Source organism: Sciurus vulgaris (genome assembly GCF_902686455.1).
Source record: "Sciurus vulgaris genome assembly, chromosome: 5".
Classification (NCBI taxonomy): domain Eukaryota; kingdom Metazoa; phylum Chordata; class Mammalia; order Rodentia; family Sciuridae; genus Sciurus; species Sciurus vulgaris.
Window position 1 is genome coordinate 35474511 of NC_136465.1, and position 20050 is coordinate 35494560.

The window sequence follows — 20050 nt, forward strand, 5'->3', positions numbered from 1 at the left end:
TGTTTATTTTTTGGCTGACCTATTTGGGTGGATGTGGATTTGATTCATCTATTGTGTGTGACCCAGTGCTACAAATATTTTATTAGTGGAGCAAAAATCATGTTTTATTTTAGAATCACTATTTTATCATAGATTAGAAATTCTTTTATCATAGTTACACAAGAAATTATGTGTGCGTGGCTTCTCACTTACCCAGATATTATAACTTGATATATATTTCAGAATGCTTTTTAGAGTTTAGTATTATTAAGATTGTTATGGAAACATTTATAAATACTGCATCAAATGGCCTCCACAACTCGATGGTCTGCGTTAAGCTTTCACAGAATTAACATAATATACTTTTTATTGTGCACCATTCCTCAGGATTATGCCTTTTCTACACATCTGATGTTGTAAAACATACTGTGTAAATAATTGATAATAAACAAACAAATTCTACTTTTGCCCTGGTGTACTTCACCAGTTTCAAGACTTTGAAGTTCCTTAAATAATTTATGGCACTTATTAGTGCAGGCAAATCAAACGGTATCCTTGATCCGAGCTGCTTTTTGTCCTCGTTGTTTCTGAGCAGAATTGTTAAGCGATCCTTCTGATTGGTACCTAAATTGAATGCTGCTGAAGATCGCGGTGGCATTGGTACTCATGTGTACTGATGCATGTACCCTGCCAGCCATCGGTATTTACACTAATGGAATTTGGAGAGTTACTGGAACATATTCTGAAACTAAATTTGGTATATCTTTTGAGAAAAGGAAAAATGTCTTTTCACCACCATGCTTTTAGTTTACCTATAACTTCTTCTGTGGTGCCTGTTAAGATGAGGATTTTGACTCAATGTGTATTGCTTGGCAAAGATACAAGTATGCAGAAAAACATGAACCAAAATATCAAAAGGCAGATTATATGATTTTTTTTTTAACTCATAAAAGCTTAGGCAACATGCCAGCCAGCCAGACTAAATATTCTGCAATGGTACAATAGTCTTACTTGGATGTGGAGAATGTAACCATGTTATGGTAAGACATGAAGTTTCAAAAGTTATGAAAGATTTATGACAAACTTTTTTTTCTCCTCATGGTCTTCTGTGTTATTTATAATTACATGAATCTTAACCAAAGGTTTCATTGATTTCATAATGAATTCAAATAAAGATTTTAGTTCCAGAGTGACCTTTAAAGGTTAGACTGGTTATGCACTTTTTTCAAAAGATTTTGTTGTGATGGAATTTATTTCTTACCATGAAAGTATTCAGACATAATAGTTAGGGTCACTTCAGATTGTAATTATAATTGCAAGGCAGATGAAATAAAATAAGTGACTGACAGAGTCTCCCCCCCCAACCATAAACACACTGGTTTATGTATTCAGAAGTTCTTCATATCAGTTTCATTCAAATAGGGGTTAATTTTGTCCCTTTTTTGAGGTGGATTGGTATAAGACAAGCCATCTACAATGGATCTCTTTTTATGGTCTTTGCCATCTCTTAGTGGGATTTGATTTGCAGAGAAAACCCCATGAATAGTACTTTCCTCCACACTAACATGTCTATCCAGGATGGCTCCCTTCTAAATGGCAGGGCCTCTGTTGTTGGTGAGTGTCAACAGGTCAACCTGCCCCTTTGAAGTGAAAAAGGGAGAATATTTTAAAGTATAATACCACACTAAAGCATGGCTTTTTAAAACATTTCAAAAAATCGTGATATAGCAGTATAAACACAGCTTCACTACACTCTGAATATTAATTACTAATCATAACCCTAAATTAATTTGTCAATATGCTGTGTAAAGACATTTAAAAAGAAATTCAAATGCCAAAAAGAAAAGATTTGCATTCGTTATAAGTGTTAACTCACTTAACTTCAACTGCTAATTATTACTATTTGTGAGGGAAATCAGAGACATCCATTATGTTCTCAGAAAAATGTCTAACCTTGAAAACCTACCTGAGGCCCTGGCTACAGCTCAACTCCTGCAAGCAGCTTGTAGCTTTGAAATCAATAACCCTTCTGGCAACTTCTTTTCAGGGCCAAGATTAACTGCCCTAGAAAGAGAACTGATCATGGATTGAGCTCCAGAAAGGAGCTAACAGTCAGATCTCTGTGCTCTTTCCCTGGTGTCTCACTGCTTGGAGTCTCGTAAGAATTCTCCCTGAAAAACACACTAGAGAGTGTGCTATTGTTTTCATGCCATTACCTAGGAGGAGTGAATTTACTTGGGCTACAACACAGTTTCTCCAGCTCTCTTCCTTTTGAGTATCAGAGAAAAGGTGAAGGCTTTCTGCATAGAGTTGCCTAAGATCATCTATTTGTTAGATCCAACATTCAGATTGTTCAGGAAGAACTACAGCATGTCCAGGCCCAGGACACATGGGAAGCCTAACATCCAGAAAATCAGTGTGGGATTGTGGATTCCCCAGGGCAGTAATTCACCATGGTCAGGAGACAGGAAATAAGCCAAATAGGGAGAAGGAGTCTCTTCTCAAGGTCTCTGTGAACAAGTTTTGAGGTGGCAGGAGGTAAGCCTGGTACTAGACACAAGGTTCCTCTCCTTCTTCATTTTGTGCTCATTGTCATCATACTGTCTGGAAAGCTCCATTTGGACTTGAGTCCTCAGGTGTGGAAAAGAGACTAGGGCTGATTATAGGAAAAAAGTAGAGGGTCCGTGCTTGGTTCTATTGTAGTCATCTGTTAAGTTCCTTTTACCTGTACTGCTACTTTAAGAAAAGTTGCGGGCATTAAAGATGTATTCTCTTTTTCTTTTTTATATTATTTCCTATACATTTGGAAGGAACATACCATGACATTTTAAAGACAGTCATACCTTGATAGTTTCATATCTCTACTAAAATCCAAAATCCATAGAGCATCACTGCTTTCAAACTAAATACACCCCTTGTATTTCCTCCTCTCCCATCATCAAATGTTGAATGTCAGTTCTGGCCATCTTTCCAGATGCAGGAACTCAAGACTTGACTCCTCAAAGAAGTTCCTTTCACCCTCTGCCTTCACACACCTTTTCCCATCTTCAAACGGCTATTGCCTTTGGCTTCAACATGTTATGATTGAACCATTTAAACTCCTTCCAGCCTTTTTCCAATTCTGCATGCTATTACTTTGTGAATCTAGTTCCTATACAAATGGTAAGCTTTTTTTTTATTATTATTATTTGAGTTTTCTACAAGATTTTTAAGAATTACACTGAAGTAGGCATTCAGAGTTTAACATTGGTTAGCTTGATTTTTACTACGTAAATTGTTCACATCTGGGCTAATAGGAAAGTTTACCACTCCTTCTATAGTAGTGGTTTAAAAACTATGCCACTATCACCCTCCCTTTGGAATAGGGAACCGCTAGTTGCATTCTGGGGGCTGCACTCCCAATTCAACACAAGCAGTTCTGCCTATTTTTTTTTTTTTTTTTTTTTATTATCACCAAGTGTTTCTTTACCACCGAGGACATTATTCAGAGGCTAAAGAAAAGTTTCCAAACCACTGCCTTAATTACTTAATAAATACTCAATAAATAATTATCCCACCATGGTATTACATAGGGAAATAATAAGTTGCAGCTCAATAATACAAAAAGAAAAAAAAAAAATGTGTAAAGGGCCCTAAATGGGTACTGTGGTAAGAGCAAGTATCTTTTGCATATAAATGGTTTAAATGGTGACAATAACTTTAGTTTAATTATTTAATCTAACAGATTTAGAGCAGCTACCTTGTCGTATATAATCGGGAATGCCCTTTCAGTAGTGGTTTGTAGCTTCTCAGAAGTGCAGTGCAGTTGTGTGAACCTTGTTCTACTCAGGAAGGAGATAAAGAATCTGTGGGAAGGGCTAGAATATACTCCTGATCCCAGGATGTTTCCCTGTTCTGTATCGCCTTTCCTACACCTTCTAGAGATTAGAGATTTATTTGCATTTATAAACTCCCCTCCCCAAAGGAATTCCTGTAGATGGCTTAGTTTGTTGGCCACTCACACCTTAGCGTGTATTACTTTAGCTAGCTAATCAGATTACCTTTCCTGAGGAAAGAGGCCCTTTGGTTGGGAATAAGGTGAAGCAATATGTGAATCAAGGCAGGGAGAAAGAAGCACATGTAAGCAGGGTGTCAGAGCAAAAGAGGCCCCCTGTGTCGACACTGGATTGGTTTTAGGATCCCACCAACCTTATTCAGGTATTGTGTGCACTATAAAAGGTTGTTGTGGATAGACTGCTGCTTTGGTAAGAAAAAAAAAAATCACCAACTTTATGTCCTTTGGCATTAGAGCAGTTAGAATGACATTGGCAAGCCAAGTCAGTGGCAGTGGGAATCAGTGCAAGCAACTGAGGCAAAGAAGGGGCAGAGTCAGAGGTGGGACTATCTTTAGTTGTGGGGGCAGGCCTAGGTATCCCAGGGACTGCAGACCCAATGAGGAAGGACAGAGAAGAGAGAAGAAAAGGGATAGTGACAAAAATATCATTTGAGAGACCTATAAACCATGGTCTGAGATATATTGTAGAGGCACAAGTGGAAATGAGGGAGGAACAAGGTGTAAAAGAAGGTTGGGAATATAGACCACCAGGAAGAAACCATAACCACAGAACGTTCTTAGCATGGTAAAGTAAGGGGATGGGCCCTCATCTACTTAGAAAAATTTTGCAAACCATATGAAGTGTAGTTTGCATGGTGCTGAGATGTAGAAGAGAAAGTTAAATATTGCCTTAAACCCAGGAAGTACCAGTGTGGTTAATAATGGTGATTGATTAGGATAATACATAGGGAAACATCACATATTTTAGTATTCAATATCTTAAAGGTAAAAAGCTTGATGGTTAGTGAGGAAAATTAAACTTGCATAGAGAACATTTAAATGAGGAGAAAATCAACTATTTGAAAAATGTGAGCTTATATTTTTGTTTGTTTTATTAGAAAAAAATAATAGCTCTACTTTCAAGTTTTTTACAGATGTAAAAATCCAGGTATAAATCTTAAATCACTGGATGTACATGTATTTTAAAAATTTATAGAACCATATTTTAAATTTATAGTATGTATAAAAAGTAAACAGATGGCTTTTATGAAACATCATTGCATATTTCAAAATATGCTTTGGGTTTGTCCAGGGCATAACTGGTCATTTAGTTAACTTTAAAAATTATATTAAACAGATAATGGGTTCAAAGGAAGAGTATAAAAGGTCTAGAAAGGCCTATGATAGATAACAACATAGAAAAATGTCAACATTTCTTGCATAATTACAGAAAAAGGATCAGTCCCAATGAGACTTTCTTTTTTTGAAATAGAAACTTTAAGTATTAGAAGTAGTATTATTGAACCTGATTCATCTTTAAAACTTATTCCACTAACTCAGAATCAAACACTGAGAATAAAGGGCTTAAAGTAAAAGAAAATATATCCAATTCACACTTCAGGAAAATGAAAATACTACAGACCAAGAGAACATTCTTATTGAGCTTTTTTTCAGTGCTCTCAATTTAACCAGCTGGAATTATTTTTAAAGTACATCCAATTCAACCTTTTAAAATGACAGATTTGCCTTTTAATGGGAAATATGTATTTCATCATAAAGATGGAGCAGAGTGTCCTTGGCTAAGTTATTCTCTACAGAAGGATGCTCTTTTTTTGTACTCTATGCTTAGCCTATAAGGAAGAACACAGATTATAGAAAATTTGCTCCTGGCATGAAAGATTAGAAGCATACAGGCAGACTGATAGAGAACAATTAAAAATGCAAACTGTTCCTCCCAGTATCGTGCATTTATATAGTGCTGTCAATTGCTATGTAATGAGCAGTCCATACAAACAGAACCAGCCAAGAAGAATAACTTTAGAAACCAGAGTTCCTTTTATAGTTAGAGACAAACCACAGCTTTAAATAACCAAATAGTACATTTAAAAGGGTAAATCATGAAATATCTTACTTGGAGACATTATGGTGTCTCACTCAAGGGATATCTTAAATCTACATTAGTTTCAGTATTTTTTGGGGGGTGGGGGAATAAAAGTATCTCTGAAACCCAAGGAAAAACAAACAGTTAACTGATAACAATGGAGCTGAATTAAGCTATCTCAGTGATTATGTTAGTAAAACTGACACATTTTCAATTAAGATTGACATCACTGAGATTGGGCTTGACTGATGCTGTGTGTCAGAAGGGGATCTGTGAGAGGAGGGTAAACATGCCAGGACCATGCACAAGGGAGTGTGCTGAGGTCAAATAGAGATGCTGATTCAAAATAGGACGTGGGGGCAGGGGTCATGAGCAAGTGCTTGAGAGCTGAAATGTGGGACCAAGCAGGGACTAAAGGAAGGACCTAAGAAGACCGAGGAAGGAGCAGCAGGAGAGTGGTCTACGGTGATCCCCAAGGGAAGCTTTGGGAGTCCCAGCACTCAGGGAAGCAGTTCCTCTGGGTTAGAATAACTAACATTGAACGATGTATCTCATCACAGGGCTCTCATGCATGCCTCTGCAGAACAAAGTAGGGATTAGTTTATCATTATTTATTTACTTTGTGGTGCTGGGGGTCGAACCCAGGGCCTTGGGCATGCCAGGCAAGTGTTCTACCACTGAGTTACATTCCTCATGCCCATACTGTTTTATTAATTTAAGCACTAAATTAATTTTTGAGAAAGTACTCAAAGACCTTTTAGGAAATAGAACAATAGTTATGCATTTTCAGGCATTTTGTTGGAAATGACGGCCTGGAATGTTCTGCCTACACTGTCCCCAAAGCTTCCTTACAATCATTAAAAAACAAATTGTATCTCTACTTAAAATATGTAAACAAAAACAGTTGTATTACATATTGTATTGCATAGTTTTGTGGAAATTCATTAATTCATTCACTCAGTCACTCATTCATTCACTAAACAAATCAAATAAATGTCTATGTGTCAGATGTGATAAAGTTAAAAAGTACAATCAGATCCAGAGACTCTTCAAGGTGAACTTGAAAAAGTATGAGATGTTTATAGCTCTATTTCATAGGAACTTGGGTCCATGAGGGGAGTGAGAGGTAACTAAAATATTTTAAAAGGGATTGGAAGTTCCTAGTGAACTTTGAATGCACAACTAAGATGTGTATTTCTACATTAAAGCGTCCTGTGCTGCCTTCTCTCTTGGAATCCTGGACTCTGCCTGGGAGTGGGGTTCAGAGGAGCTTGCTGCTATGCTGTAGTACCTGAAACTTAAAGTGACCGAGAGAGAATGCTAGGACTGCACCAAACCCACAGCCAAAAAGGCAGACAGGAAGTACAGGTGGCAGATCCAGAAAGACTGGACATACTGGGATTGGCAACAAAATTAAAGATCAAGAGGGTTTGAGGAAGAGGATGGGTGGAAATCCTACATGACTTCCCTAAGCCTTGGGAGACAATGGCACCATCATTAAAATTAACTTATTAAAAATATAATCTTTTGTCCCTTCTCCTCCATCTAGCAATATATAACATAAACTCACACCTGCAACTTCAGGGCAGCAGATGAGTTTGTCTAAGCATGGCGAAAGTTTAGGGCTTGGAGAGGAAAGAGATTTAGTGTTGGCCTTCTCCAACTGCCCTCACCGACTGTTCCCAAAGTGGTCAAAGGGAATTTCTCAAGGACCAAAAGACAAAAAATGCCACATGGTTTCTGGAGCCCTGAAAGCTGCATTAAAGTCCTTGATAAGCAACAAAGGCAGTTGGGAGACCTGAGCTCCTATTTCTGGGGCCTAGAGTTAGGCCAGCAGACTCAATGTGAACACAGGAGCTCTTCAGAGCTCATGTCCCCCAGCTTTGCTGTGCCTTTCTCTTCCCTCTTTTCTACATTTCTCTCTCTCTTTCTTCTTAGTTTGAAACAAAGAGTTTTAATGGCTCCCCAGAGGAATTTTTGCATTGCCACTCTGGTGGTGTGTTTTTGGCAGGTGACTTCCCATCATGGACACAGTCCCCAACCCCTCTGGAGGAAATCTGCAACCGAGTTCCACCATTGTCCAGGCGTCACCTTAAGCTCCCTCCTGAATGTGGTGGAAGCACAGATTTCCTAGAATCATTAGAATTTTTGGATCTGGGGAATGGCAAAAAAACAAAAACAAAAACAAAACAAAAACAGTGTTTCAAGAAAATAATTTCACCCAGAGTGGGTGGTTTGGAAGCTGTTGCTGTCAAGGGTAGACACTGGGGCAGCATCCCAGCCAGTGCTGACAGTAGTGGTCAAAAGAGAAAAAAGACTGAAGGAGAAAAATCAGCAGGATGTGGTAATTAGTTGGCTGGGTGAGGGGTGGGGGGATGATAGAAAGAGAAGAGTCAAAGGTTCTGATGATGTTTTGAGCATCATTATGATTACACAAAATAAGGAATCCAGGCATAGCTGATTATAGTACAAGGATGGTAACAGGGTCAGTCTGGTAGTTTCCAAATGCTGTTATTACTGATAATGCTGACTGGAGGGGTATTATCTTTAGGCGCTTATGAGAGTTAAAATATTTTCACCATGTGTAAGACCATTATTTTAAATATGTGTGGCACAACCGAGTTGAAAACTTGAGAAAACATTTACTCCAAACTAATTCATAATGGGTTTTCTTTTCTTTTCCTTTTTTTTTAGGAAAGAGCAAATAATTCTAAAGTTTATCTTGAAAATACAATAAATATGTGATTGCATTTGAGCTTCTTGCAAAATTTTATAAGATATTGTATACATACCTATATTAAGTTACCATACCTTATTTATTATATCACAAGTGGTTCTGCTCAGTGCCTCAATAGGGACAACATAGTTTTTCCATTCATACATTTACTTGCTTGGCCATTATATTAATAAGAGAATATTATATGGCATTTGTTTAGTCCTGAAAACCTTTTCTTACGATGCTTATGTAGAATTTAAGTGTTTCACTTTCATGAAATATAATGATGAAATAAAAATTTAAAGGATTAAAAAAGAAGCAAATCTCTGTTTAATTAAAATTATAGCTTTACTCCCTATACATACACACACACACACACACGTTTGCATGAAAGTTTGCATTTAGAGATTTCTCTGAAAACAAAAAACTTCACATAAGATATTCATGAAAACTGAATCAGTATTGTTCTCTATTTCCCAGCAAGCATTGTGACTTTTCAGTTTCAGCAGCTATGGATCAGCTGATTCATAGTCCCTGAAGATTTGCACTCTTGTTCATGGTCTTTAGCTTTTCTGAATTTAAAATAACCCCATCTAAGGTAAAATATAGTTTGAAAATAATTCTCTAATGCTTATTGGGTGATTTACTTCCTACCAGTGCCTCTGACTCTGAGAGTACACATTGGCTGTGGCTTAAAACAAAACAAATAAAAACTCTTCCATGCCTTGTCTGCTCACACCCTCTTCCAAACCATATAAATCTCACAACTGCTTTTTCCTTTGTTAGTATTGCTCTCTTAACTAAAACAGTTTATGTAAGCAAAATGTTTCCTTACATTTGATTAATAAATAATTGAATTTGCTAATCTCAGCTAAATAGCTGAGATAAAAATCTGGGCCTTTGCATGACTCTGAGCATCTCTCCCTCCAGACCCACCTCTCACAGGTGCATCTGACATGCTCCTCTCTCAGCAAGGCTATTCCCAGGCCTGGGTGCCCTGCTCTAGATTCACCATGAATGCATTTCCTTAGGGCCCCCCAGGTGCAGTGGAGCATTTCTCTGACTGATTCATACCCAGCCGTTCTCCTCATGGGTGCTCCCCTGGGTCTCTCCAAATCACCATGCTACATCTGGCAACCTAACTCATTCTAAAGCTTCACTTTTGTTCATTGTGCCCTTGGCACATCATTTTCAAGTAGACAACTCCATGAACAGTTTTATTTATTTGTGTATTTATTTACTTGCAAATTCTTCTTCTCACATTTGACTACTATCTTCCCCCTGTGTAAATTTTTATCTTGGAAGCTTGTGGAGTCTCAGTGGAGCAGATATGGATGCTCTCAAATTGGAACGGGAAGCTGCTTTTGTATACAAGTACAAAGTTAAAGTGCATTAGGCAGAATATTAAAAAGTTAAGCAAACTGACAATTAATAGTGAGAAGCCAGGGTTCACATTTGAAATGTGGACTGCCTCTCACTGACCACTGGGTACTTTATTCTCCTCTGAGGCTGGCCAAAAGACATAAAAGCAACTCATTAATTTAGACAATTCACTGAAAGAAGGAATCTATAAAACGAGACAAAAATATTGGCTAAACTAACACAAGATCTAATAAAAAATGGTCACTGGAATTTTTCACATTTAAAATGCCTGTGTGCGTGCTAAACACATTTCCTCAGAAAACAGAAAACAATTTCAGTGTTCCCAAAGTGATGGGATCATTTACCCTCCCTCCTCAGAACAGTTTCCTGGCACAGGGTGCACAGGACTGTAAAGAATACTGAGGACCAGCCCTGCTCTTAGTTTTGTCTTTCTGTGTGAGTGATGATTGCTTTGCTCACAGAGCCTCAGGAATCTCAAACTCTTAAGAGGGAAGTGCTGCTGCCATCCAGATTCTCCCCACTTAGCATCGCAAAGCCTTTAATATATCTCAGCCCTGTGGGAAGATAGGCCAGGAGGGCTGCTCACAGACCCAAGAAAATGTCTCCTCCTTACATTGTCATCTAAGCCTTGAAACCCTGACACTAGAGAGCGATTCCTTTATGAATGCCTTCCCTGTCGCTCGCCCCTGTTACTGAGCATTCCACCAGCATGCTTGACGAGGAGGTCCACTCCCCATATGTGTCATAGGCATGGATTCATCCATTCGACAAATATTTACTGAGAACCTTTCATGTCTTGCACTTGCTGCATGTCAGTGACAAGTGCTCACATATGAAGTGGTTTCTGCTCTTTTCTTCCTTCCCAGAAGTCAACTGCAGATGCTTTGTCCCTTCCCAATAAGTTAACTTCAGGTAATTTGCTCAAGGGAGTCAAAAATTAGCAGGAATTGCTAATATTCATTTGGGGAACTTCTTTCTAGAAGGAGAATGTGGCATATCTGCCTAAATTTTAGACTTTAAAATTCTCAATCTCTTTCTCTCTCTCTTTTTTAATTCGTAAAAATCCTCTCTACTATTATTATCTCTAAGTCCCTGCATGTTTTCTTATGTTATGCACTCAACATAAGTGTGAGACTCTTGGAAATTTGTTTGCTAAATCATCTGGCAAATGGTCTTGTTGATGTCTGCTGAGCTGCTCAGAGCCTACAGTTGTTAAGTACTTATTACAGGAATCCAGCAGGGCAAATTAAGAAAGCTACATGTTTGCTTGTTATTTTAGGACTATTATGCTATGCTTCTGAGGGGGCTACATATTGGACCTTCTGACCTGAAAGGACTTGCTGTTCTTTAGTCAGAGGTTGCTGCATGGAATCTGAATCTTTGACCTGGCAACAATAAAAGTGATTATCTTCCAGGGGGAGAATGTCCTCTCCTTGCTTTTCATAGTTCAGCCTGCTGGAAAATGCAAAACACTTATTTAAGCAGCTCTAGGTTCACTTGGTATGTCATATTTTATAACTAAGCTGGGAGCTTTTTATACTTACAAATTAAGTTATTTACTTCATTTTTTAACTTAAGTGCTTGGTGTGAACAGTATTCCCATATTTACGCTCTCAGCGCCAGCTGAATGTTCCTCCCAACCAATGCACAGATATGTGGGATGGTCGAGCTGCTATTAAAATGAGAGCTGAGGCTCCTCCTGGTTTTCTGGAAAGTACATAGCACAAATTGAAGATGCTATACAAGTAACTCACACATCACGTAGGGTATATTGAAAAATAACTACAAGGCTCCTTCCATCTAAGGACTATTTAAAAAACAGATTTGCAGCATCTGAAAGATTTCTGATTATGTTAAAGCGTGGGAAAATATGATCAAAAGTATGTTAAATGTATTAACTTTCAGGCCCTTAAATATGCTGGTTAAAAAAATAAAAACATACAACCAGGAATATATTATTGTCATCCTTTAAAATTTTCTCTTTTGTGATGTATTGTGCACTATCCAAAGCTTTTACTCTGGCACCTCCTTTTGGCATCACAGCTGTGCTTAAAATACCTCCCCAACAGTTTAAGTGGTTGCTCTTAAGATGTTCATCTGGTTAAAAATGCTGATGCTGCCATGATCTGGAAGAAAATACACTTGAAGCAGGGCATTCATGTGTTTCCTCGAACCATTTCAGTCGGTTTCATAAGTTTTAAATCAGAGCGTCCCAAAGTGAGTTGGCTTCTACCTCTGTAGTATAGGTATTTTTTAAAATAAAAATAACAAGGTGTTGAAGCACAAAGTTAAATGTCCAACATGCTTTTGTCTAGCAACAGCTGTTGTACTTTATAAATGCTTTATGATATTAAATATTTGTGAGAAGCAAAGAAACTTGCCTTTTCAAAATAATACAAAGCAGCAAACACACCATGAGATGGTCAGATGCCAAATCTGAATGTACCTCAACATTTTCTTTTCTAGGATTGTGATTCATTTCATGTGAATCTGCCTGTGTTTCTCTGGTCTCAGAAGCAGTATTCACTTCTTATCAAGGCTGAAGGGCCAGCTGTTTATGCCAACAAGCAAATGGTCAGAGTTTTAGGCTGGGTAGGCCAAGAGTCCAAATCGAGGATAGTATGTAAGTACTCAAATAACAAGAGGGAAAACAAATTTCACAAATACGTTCCTAACAGAACTCAAAATATAATAATAATTGAGGACACATCTTTGGTATCACAGGTCTAATAATGAGAATGGATTTTTTTTTTTTTTTTTTTTGATAGGGGATAGTTAACATTTTGCTTAACTGGGGATAAAGTTAGTGTTTCTTGTCACCCAAAATGACTGCAATGTCTAACTGTAAAAACCATTCTTAATTTAAAGGCCATGCAAGAGTTGACTGTAGGCCAGATTTGGCCCACAGGATTGTGGTGTGTCCTTTTGTAAGGCAGGCGTTTCTTCTCAATTTGTGGTTTTGCGAGCATCTGACTACATTTCACTAAAGTGGCTTACTAGATGTGGAGATCCCTGAGCCCCACCACAGCTTCTCAAGCTCATCATCTGATTCAGCCTCTGCTTCCTATGTAACCTTGGATTAATGGTCAAAGTATATCTCCTGTCTAAGAAATCCAACTCTTGGGTTGGGGATTTAGCTTAGTGGTAGAGTGTTTGCTTAGTATTTGCAAGGCCCAGGATTCATTCGCCAGCACCAAATGCTTATGGCCCCCACCACCAATATGCTGCCTACATCCTTGTACAGTATACAGTTCCTATCCTCAACACTCTTATCAAAACTATACTTACACATTTCCAACATCACTGCTTTTAAATTTTAGTATTTGTTATTGTAGACCTCTAATTGTCACTTGACACTGCTGGTAACCTCTTCAACTGCAGAATCTCCCCCCTTTGCTGATCCTCTATGGTAGAGTAGGTTGGGTCCTTGAAAGAAATGGAACTGACTTCCAGAAATGATTTCCTCAGGTAATGCTAGTCATCCTGTAAGTGCATGGGACCATTTCATGCCTGTATGGACTGGCTTGAGAATACCATAAATAAATAGGACCCTTCATGGGGCAAGAGTCCAAGGCTCTGAGAAGCAACACAACCTGAAGGGGTATGTGCACATATCAGCCCTTGGGTGTACTGATGCGTTCAGTTCTCAAAAGACTGTGAGAATCTGACCAGTTATCTTTTTGTCTACTGATGAGACTCAGTGAGTGAAGTCACCTGGATATCAGGTGGGGCAGAGTTGACTAAATCATGGCTCAATCCATTACTTCTCTATACTTAGACTGCTCTAGAGGAGACACAGTGTGTGAAGTGGTTCAGCAGCTGATGTACCCTTAATGTCCCCGCCTCCTATCCTCCCACTTCCCTGCCGTTTCCTCCTCTTGCCACAAACCCTTCTGTTTGCTTTCCTTCTCCCAAACTCTCAGTGCCACCAACATTGTGTAATGCAGCACTGCCCTTCTGGTCTTCCCACCTGCTAGATGCCTGTCATTGTCACCTTTTGGTTTAACCCCTGATCCACACCTTCAGCTCTGACCTCTCACCCTTTGGAGAGTCTCCTTTGCAATGGTCTGAAATGCTGAAGAATTAACTTCCCTTGGATTTCAAGCAGTTATCTTTAATTCATTCTATTATAATAGGGAAAAAAAGAGTCCCTGCACAATATGTTTCTCTTCCCACCTAACTCATTTTAATCAGTGGCTTTCCTGTTTGTCTCATCTCAAAGCCCGTAAACCTTTATTCACCACTCTACTTCATTAGCAGTGTCTCAGTCCTTTAAAAATCTTAACCAAATTATTTTATATTCATTATATTATGTAACATTATGATCCATTGGTAATTGTGTGTACTAGAGCTCCTGATTTCTGAAATGAGAATTTGTGCATTGTTTTTAAATTCATCTTGCTACCTCCATTTTCTCCCTAATTTTATATGTGTCATTGTCATATTAATCTTCTCAAAACTCTTTGTTCATCAAGCTCTAATACCTACCAACGCTCCCCATCACATATCTAAACTTCTTTTCCACTGATCCCGAAACAGCACTCTGTTCTACCACTCTTATTTCTCTTCCTCTCACTCTTGCTCCTTCCCTACTCTGTACTTAAACCCTGTACTCTTCCCAGTTCTGATTTTATTTTTGCTCTTCCCTCAATCAAGATACCTCCCTTCCATAGATGAGGTTCCTTGCAAAGTGGATGACTTTCCCAGACAGAGAAGGAATGTGTCTTTCCCAGGGTGCCTCATCCCACTGTTTGTAACTGCTCATTTGTTTAACTCTATGTGACCCCAGACCATCCCTCACTGTTTGTTCTTAAGCCACCCCCTTCCTCTGGAAGGGACCTCTGATAAAGTGGGGTGAGATTCAGTGATTCAGATAGGACAAAGTATAGGCAACATGGGCCTTGCTATTGTCACTGTCCCTCATGACCTCTCCTGAATTTTAATCAAGATGACTTTAAAAATCTCCCCCAGAGAATATGTCACCAAACCAGGGACAAGACATTACTTCTCTTAATGTTAGCGTCTCTCACTACATAAAAGACAAGAAGTAGGATTATTTTTAAGAGCATGGATAATATGAAGCTCTTTAAAACCATGAACAAAAGATGTGACTTGTTTCAAGAAAAATAAATACATTAATGTATTATTTTTTATACTTTTGTCTTTTTTTCTGATAGAAATCAAAGATGGTTTTTTTGGGGGGAAATGCTAATAAATTAGATCCAGAGGAGCTTCTATGATTAATTATGCCATAATTAAATATTAACCACTACAGTATGTCTTATATTTATGCAGTGACTCCCTTTTCTATTTGAAAATCATTTAATTATATACAGAAATATGTCTAAAAAACAGGCTATAGTCTGAGACTGAATTTGAGAAATTTCATGTGTACATGAAAATAAACCTCCAATGTTAATTACTTAAGATTTGGTAGATTATTCAGAAGTCAAAGCTATTGCTATCTACACAAATCTTGATCAAATAATTCAGCTTATTAATTTTTAAAAGATCCAGAATCCCTGCATCAAGAAAGTATACTAAATGGATTTTTTTTTTTTGGTGATGCTGAAAACTGGATTTCATCCTGATGAGGCAGAAGCAGCATATACTACAAAGTTGCTTTCTGATTTACCAAAGAAAATTTATTCTATACTAAATACCTTTAGTTGTTTTTGTCTTTGTTTTTGAAAATTGATCCTTTACTTACCATGTGACTTTACGCACATTTCTTAATCCTTGTGAGGCCTCAGTTTATTCATCTATAAATAGGAGATAGAACACTTATTGAAAGGTTTGTTGCTAGCATAATGGGTTATTACATGTAACCCACATAGTATAGAACCTAGCAGATGAGAAACAGCAGCGCTACTACACGAGTATTAAGTTAATCAAAATCTACAATTATCCAAATTCTAACTGTATCTCTTAACTGCTATGAGTAAATGCAATTTATTGATTTATTGACATTATTAGACTGCTTTAAGACACAGAAAGGCGAAAACAAATGCATAGGGTTTCCCTGATGCTTTCATATGATTTATAAAATCATTATTCACATGAGTCTGCGCCTGATCCTGGGTTGTGCCCAGCTCCCTATGAGCATGCTGTGATGGGCTCTTCTGCAGTTAAAAACCTGCCTTGACCCCCACAGGCCTTCCATACTGTTTCCAGAGGTAGAAATCAGATACCCACAGCATCGGGCAGACAGTGGAACAAACAACTTGAAGGAGAGAGCGGCAGCTGCAAATACTGCACCAACAGCTAAGATCGCCCCTGGAGTCTCTGCAGGCGCCTGTGGGCCACCTCTGCTGAAGTCTCTCTTGTACTCAGGGCTCTGACTAATAATAAAAGGTCAGCGATTGGAGCCTCTCTTTATCTCAACTACTTAAAAAAAAAAAAAAAAAAAACTTATGTCAAGTGAGCACTTTACATGTTGTTCACCCACTTAGCCAGTGCTTCCTTTGAAGCTGAAATAGATTGCTTACATAAAATGCTCAGAACTGCCTCCACAGTCTTCTCATGCTGCTTGCTTCCCTTAAAGCTGCAGCTTTCTAATCCTTTGATCCCGATACCACTGAACTCTTTGAGAGTGTAACAGAAAGGACAGAGTTGAGATTTTAGTGTGACAAGTGGAAGAAAATCAATTTTGACTTCCCAAAGATAGCACTAGTAGTGCAAAAGATCACCAGTCACAAATAGATGTTCTCTGTCGTTGTCTTGGGTGACTAAAAATGCCAAAGAGGCACAGTGCAATGTACAAATGGGAGGCTTTTTTTTTTTTTTTTTCTTTACTCAAGGAATAAAAGAAATTGAGTCTGATGTTGGGACCACATCAGGAACATGAACACTCTGCCTATTCTACTATTCCCTGTATTTTTGCTTGATGTTACAGATTTTAAGCACTCTAGCATTCCGCCAGAGGATTTACACATTGATTAGCAGTTAAAAGCATTTGTCTGTAAGTTTAGTTGGATGACTGTTTCTTACTTTGGGAAAACCAGATCTTCCCTGTAATTGGCAGTCCTATTATAAGTGGATATTCTGTTAAGCTTCTAAGAACTTCTAAGAACTTATTAAGTAATTGAATAAAGCAGAGTGCATTTAGTCTCACAGTCACACCATATTTCAGAATATCATATAACCTATGAGTCAGTTCAGATGTTATATGTAAGTGATAAAACATGGGATAAAAAGCAATATTGAAAAGAAATGATGTGAATTACCATACCATCCACTAATGCATTGCATAGCGATTTAGTCATCCTTTTTCATAATTATACTGTTAAAGATTTGGTTACAACTATTTTTTTTCCTGAGAACAAAGCTATTATACCTCTAAAGGTGTAAAGAAATTAAGATAGCCTTTCCATAATTCATAACAAACATGGTTGTTTCGCATGTGCTTAATTATTATCTCCATTCAATTCAATACAATGGTGATTTATTGCTGTTTGAGAGCTGCTACTGACTGTCTCATTAGGAAGAGCTACCAAAGGATACAGTACAATCTCTAGGAAGGCATATTTAATGTCATCTCAGTAATGGAAATGCTGCTTCTTAAGCTTTATTTGCATTCCAAAAATTCTGAGCAACAAACCAACCGCACTAAGATAATAGAATTTAAAAATTAGTATATATATATATATATGTATATATGTGTATATATATATATGTACACACATATTTTAGCTATTGCTTAGAGATAAGAAATGCAGCTTTTCTTAAATGAGAGAAAAAAATATGCAGTTTTGGTAACTAGGGTTTAAATCCACATGAAAATTTGAATATATTAGGGAAGGACACTACATCACTTTTTGGAAATAAGATGTAGTTCTAGTTTTCTCTACTAGTGTTTCTTAAATATGTGCTTACCTTATGATCTTCAAGAAAGTCGAATGAATTTAACTGTAACATAGACAGTAGATTTTGCTGGTCTGCCTCTGATCTGTAGTTTAGCTGTTCCTTTGAGATTTCGAAAAGTTTCATGGACATGAAAGGTTAAGATAGGGAGACTTTATTTTTCATTCTTGATCAGAAATATATATTTGGTACTCTGTTTATAAATGTTCATAATTAGTCTTCACATTCAGGAGCTTAAATACCATTTATCATATTTATTTTTAAAAACACCCCCCATGAAGTCTGGGTAATTTTCTCTAAATTTCTTCCTATGCACAAATTTGTAAGATTTAGAAGAAATGATGTAAATAAGCACTTTAATTTTGACAGTGATTATATTGTTAACATAATAGTGCTTATAACTACGGCCAGCCTTTTTTTATATAAATTAGATCCATTCTGAGTTAGAATAGAGGAGGGTTAGAGATGTTATAGCTATGTAAGAATGCATTGTGGGTTTTCCTAGGTTATCCACAATTCTTGGAATCAAAACAAATACATTAATTTTCCATTATATTGCTCTGTAACTAAATCATGGTACACAAATGAAATTCCAGTTAAAGATAAGGAAGGTGTCTGCAAAACCATTTATCATGATTATAGGCGTGAAACTCTACAGTAAGAGAACACATCAGAAACTTTTCAAGAAATGGCTCTGAACTAGAGTGCAAATGAAGTGCAAAGAGCCAGCACTGTCACCCGGGCAGCAGGCTTGAAAATGGTATTTTCAAGAGCTTTAATAGTGGACAAGGACAAGCAGTTAGTCTAGTGGACTCCTTAGAACAAATGTCATTAAAGGAAAAGTGTTGTGCAAGTGACTGACTCAATCTTTATTAATGAAAGAAAGAAAATATGAAGCCTTCAAAATGAGGCAGTTAGAGTTGAATTGTGGTAAGCTCTGTCTTCACTGACTAAATTACCACTTCACTCGACTAGTTTTTAAAAGAAGATGCTGTAGAGGTCAGATAGAGGTGTTCTGTTGAGTCCACCATGGGGTGATGTTTTGCTTTTAAAAAGGATACACTTTTTTCAACCCACATGTTTTTTTTAAAGGGGAAAATTTGCCTAGCTTCCTACAGATGATCAAAACGTATTGAGAAAATCTTTCTATGCTCTTTTCGTTGTAGAATCAGTCATGGAGTAGCAAATTTGAATCAGTGATCTGTAGACTATGGTGGAGAATGGATCCCAGAAATCTGCAGATTCCATGGGACTAAGGCACCATGTGGCCACAGGCTTTTCCTTGAATTCCTGAGTGTCAAGGACACTCTTGCTCACACAGGTCTTTTTGTTCATACTTGGCACACTTGTCAACAGAGTAATCTTTGATGGCAAAAGACATTATTTTACTTATTTTCTCTTCTGACTTGCTGTGGGGCTGACATTCCACAGATCTCGAGATAGCTTTCTAAGGTTAGGACTCTACTGACTCCAGGATGCCCCTATTCAAACTCACCTGTGAATGAGGGGAGGCAAGCTGAAGCTGGAGCTTATGGAGAATTTCCTACTCTCTGCTGAAAATCATTTCTTTTTTATTCTTTTACTTTTTTATTCTCCGAAGGCCAGTGAATCATCTGTACATATTCATTTACAAACCAATAGAAATTCTGCTGTATATCTGTTTTTGTATTTACCAGTCAGAAATGATTGCCAGCACACAGGCCTCAGAATGTGTGGTTTCCAGCTAGGTCAGACGATATCCTCAAAGGAGACAGAAATACTCCTGACGCCAGAGCTCCTAGTGGTTTTCTTTTGGGTTCAAATTACTGCGCATGTGTAAAAAATACCTAGGTTACCAGGCACAGGCGTAGTTGCCTTTGAGATAGCACCGCCTAGTTTCAGCTTGTTCAGTTCTCACGTGACCTTGCCCACTTGTCCCTGCCATTCTACTGGGTTAGGACTCGACAAATTCATGGTCTAATGAGTTATACCCTGGTACCCGAATCCCTTCCTAAAACGTTTACACCACCCTGACATCAGCTGTGGTCTGTTGCATATCATTTACCTGTCAATTTGGTTAATCCACCTCTGTTGCCATTCTTACCTGAATAGGAAAAATAAAGGTTATATGCCTCTAGAGATACAGGCTTCATACTTTCTGAGATGAGGGGATTTAGGTCATTATGTGTATTTGAGACATTGGTATAAGTTTTCT

At 37.8% G+C, this 20050-nt stretch overlaps 1 protein-coding gene across 9 annotated transcripts in view; it reads left to right on the forward strand.

The window, feature by feature from the left end:
- The window catches only part of TENM3 (teneurin transmembrane protein 3), a 1088270-nt gene that overhangs the window by 537302 nt on the left and 530918 nt on the right, over positions 1–20050 (forward strand). The window lies entirely within an intron of this gene.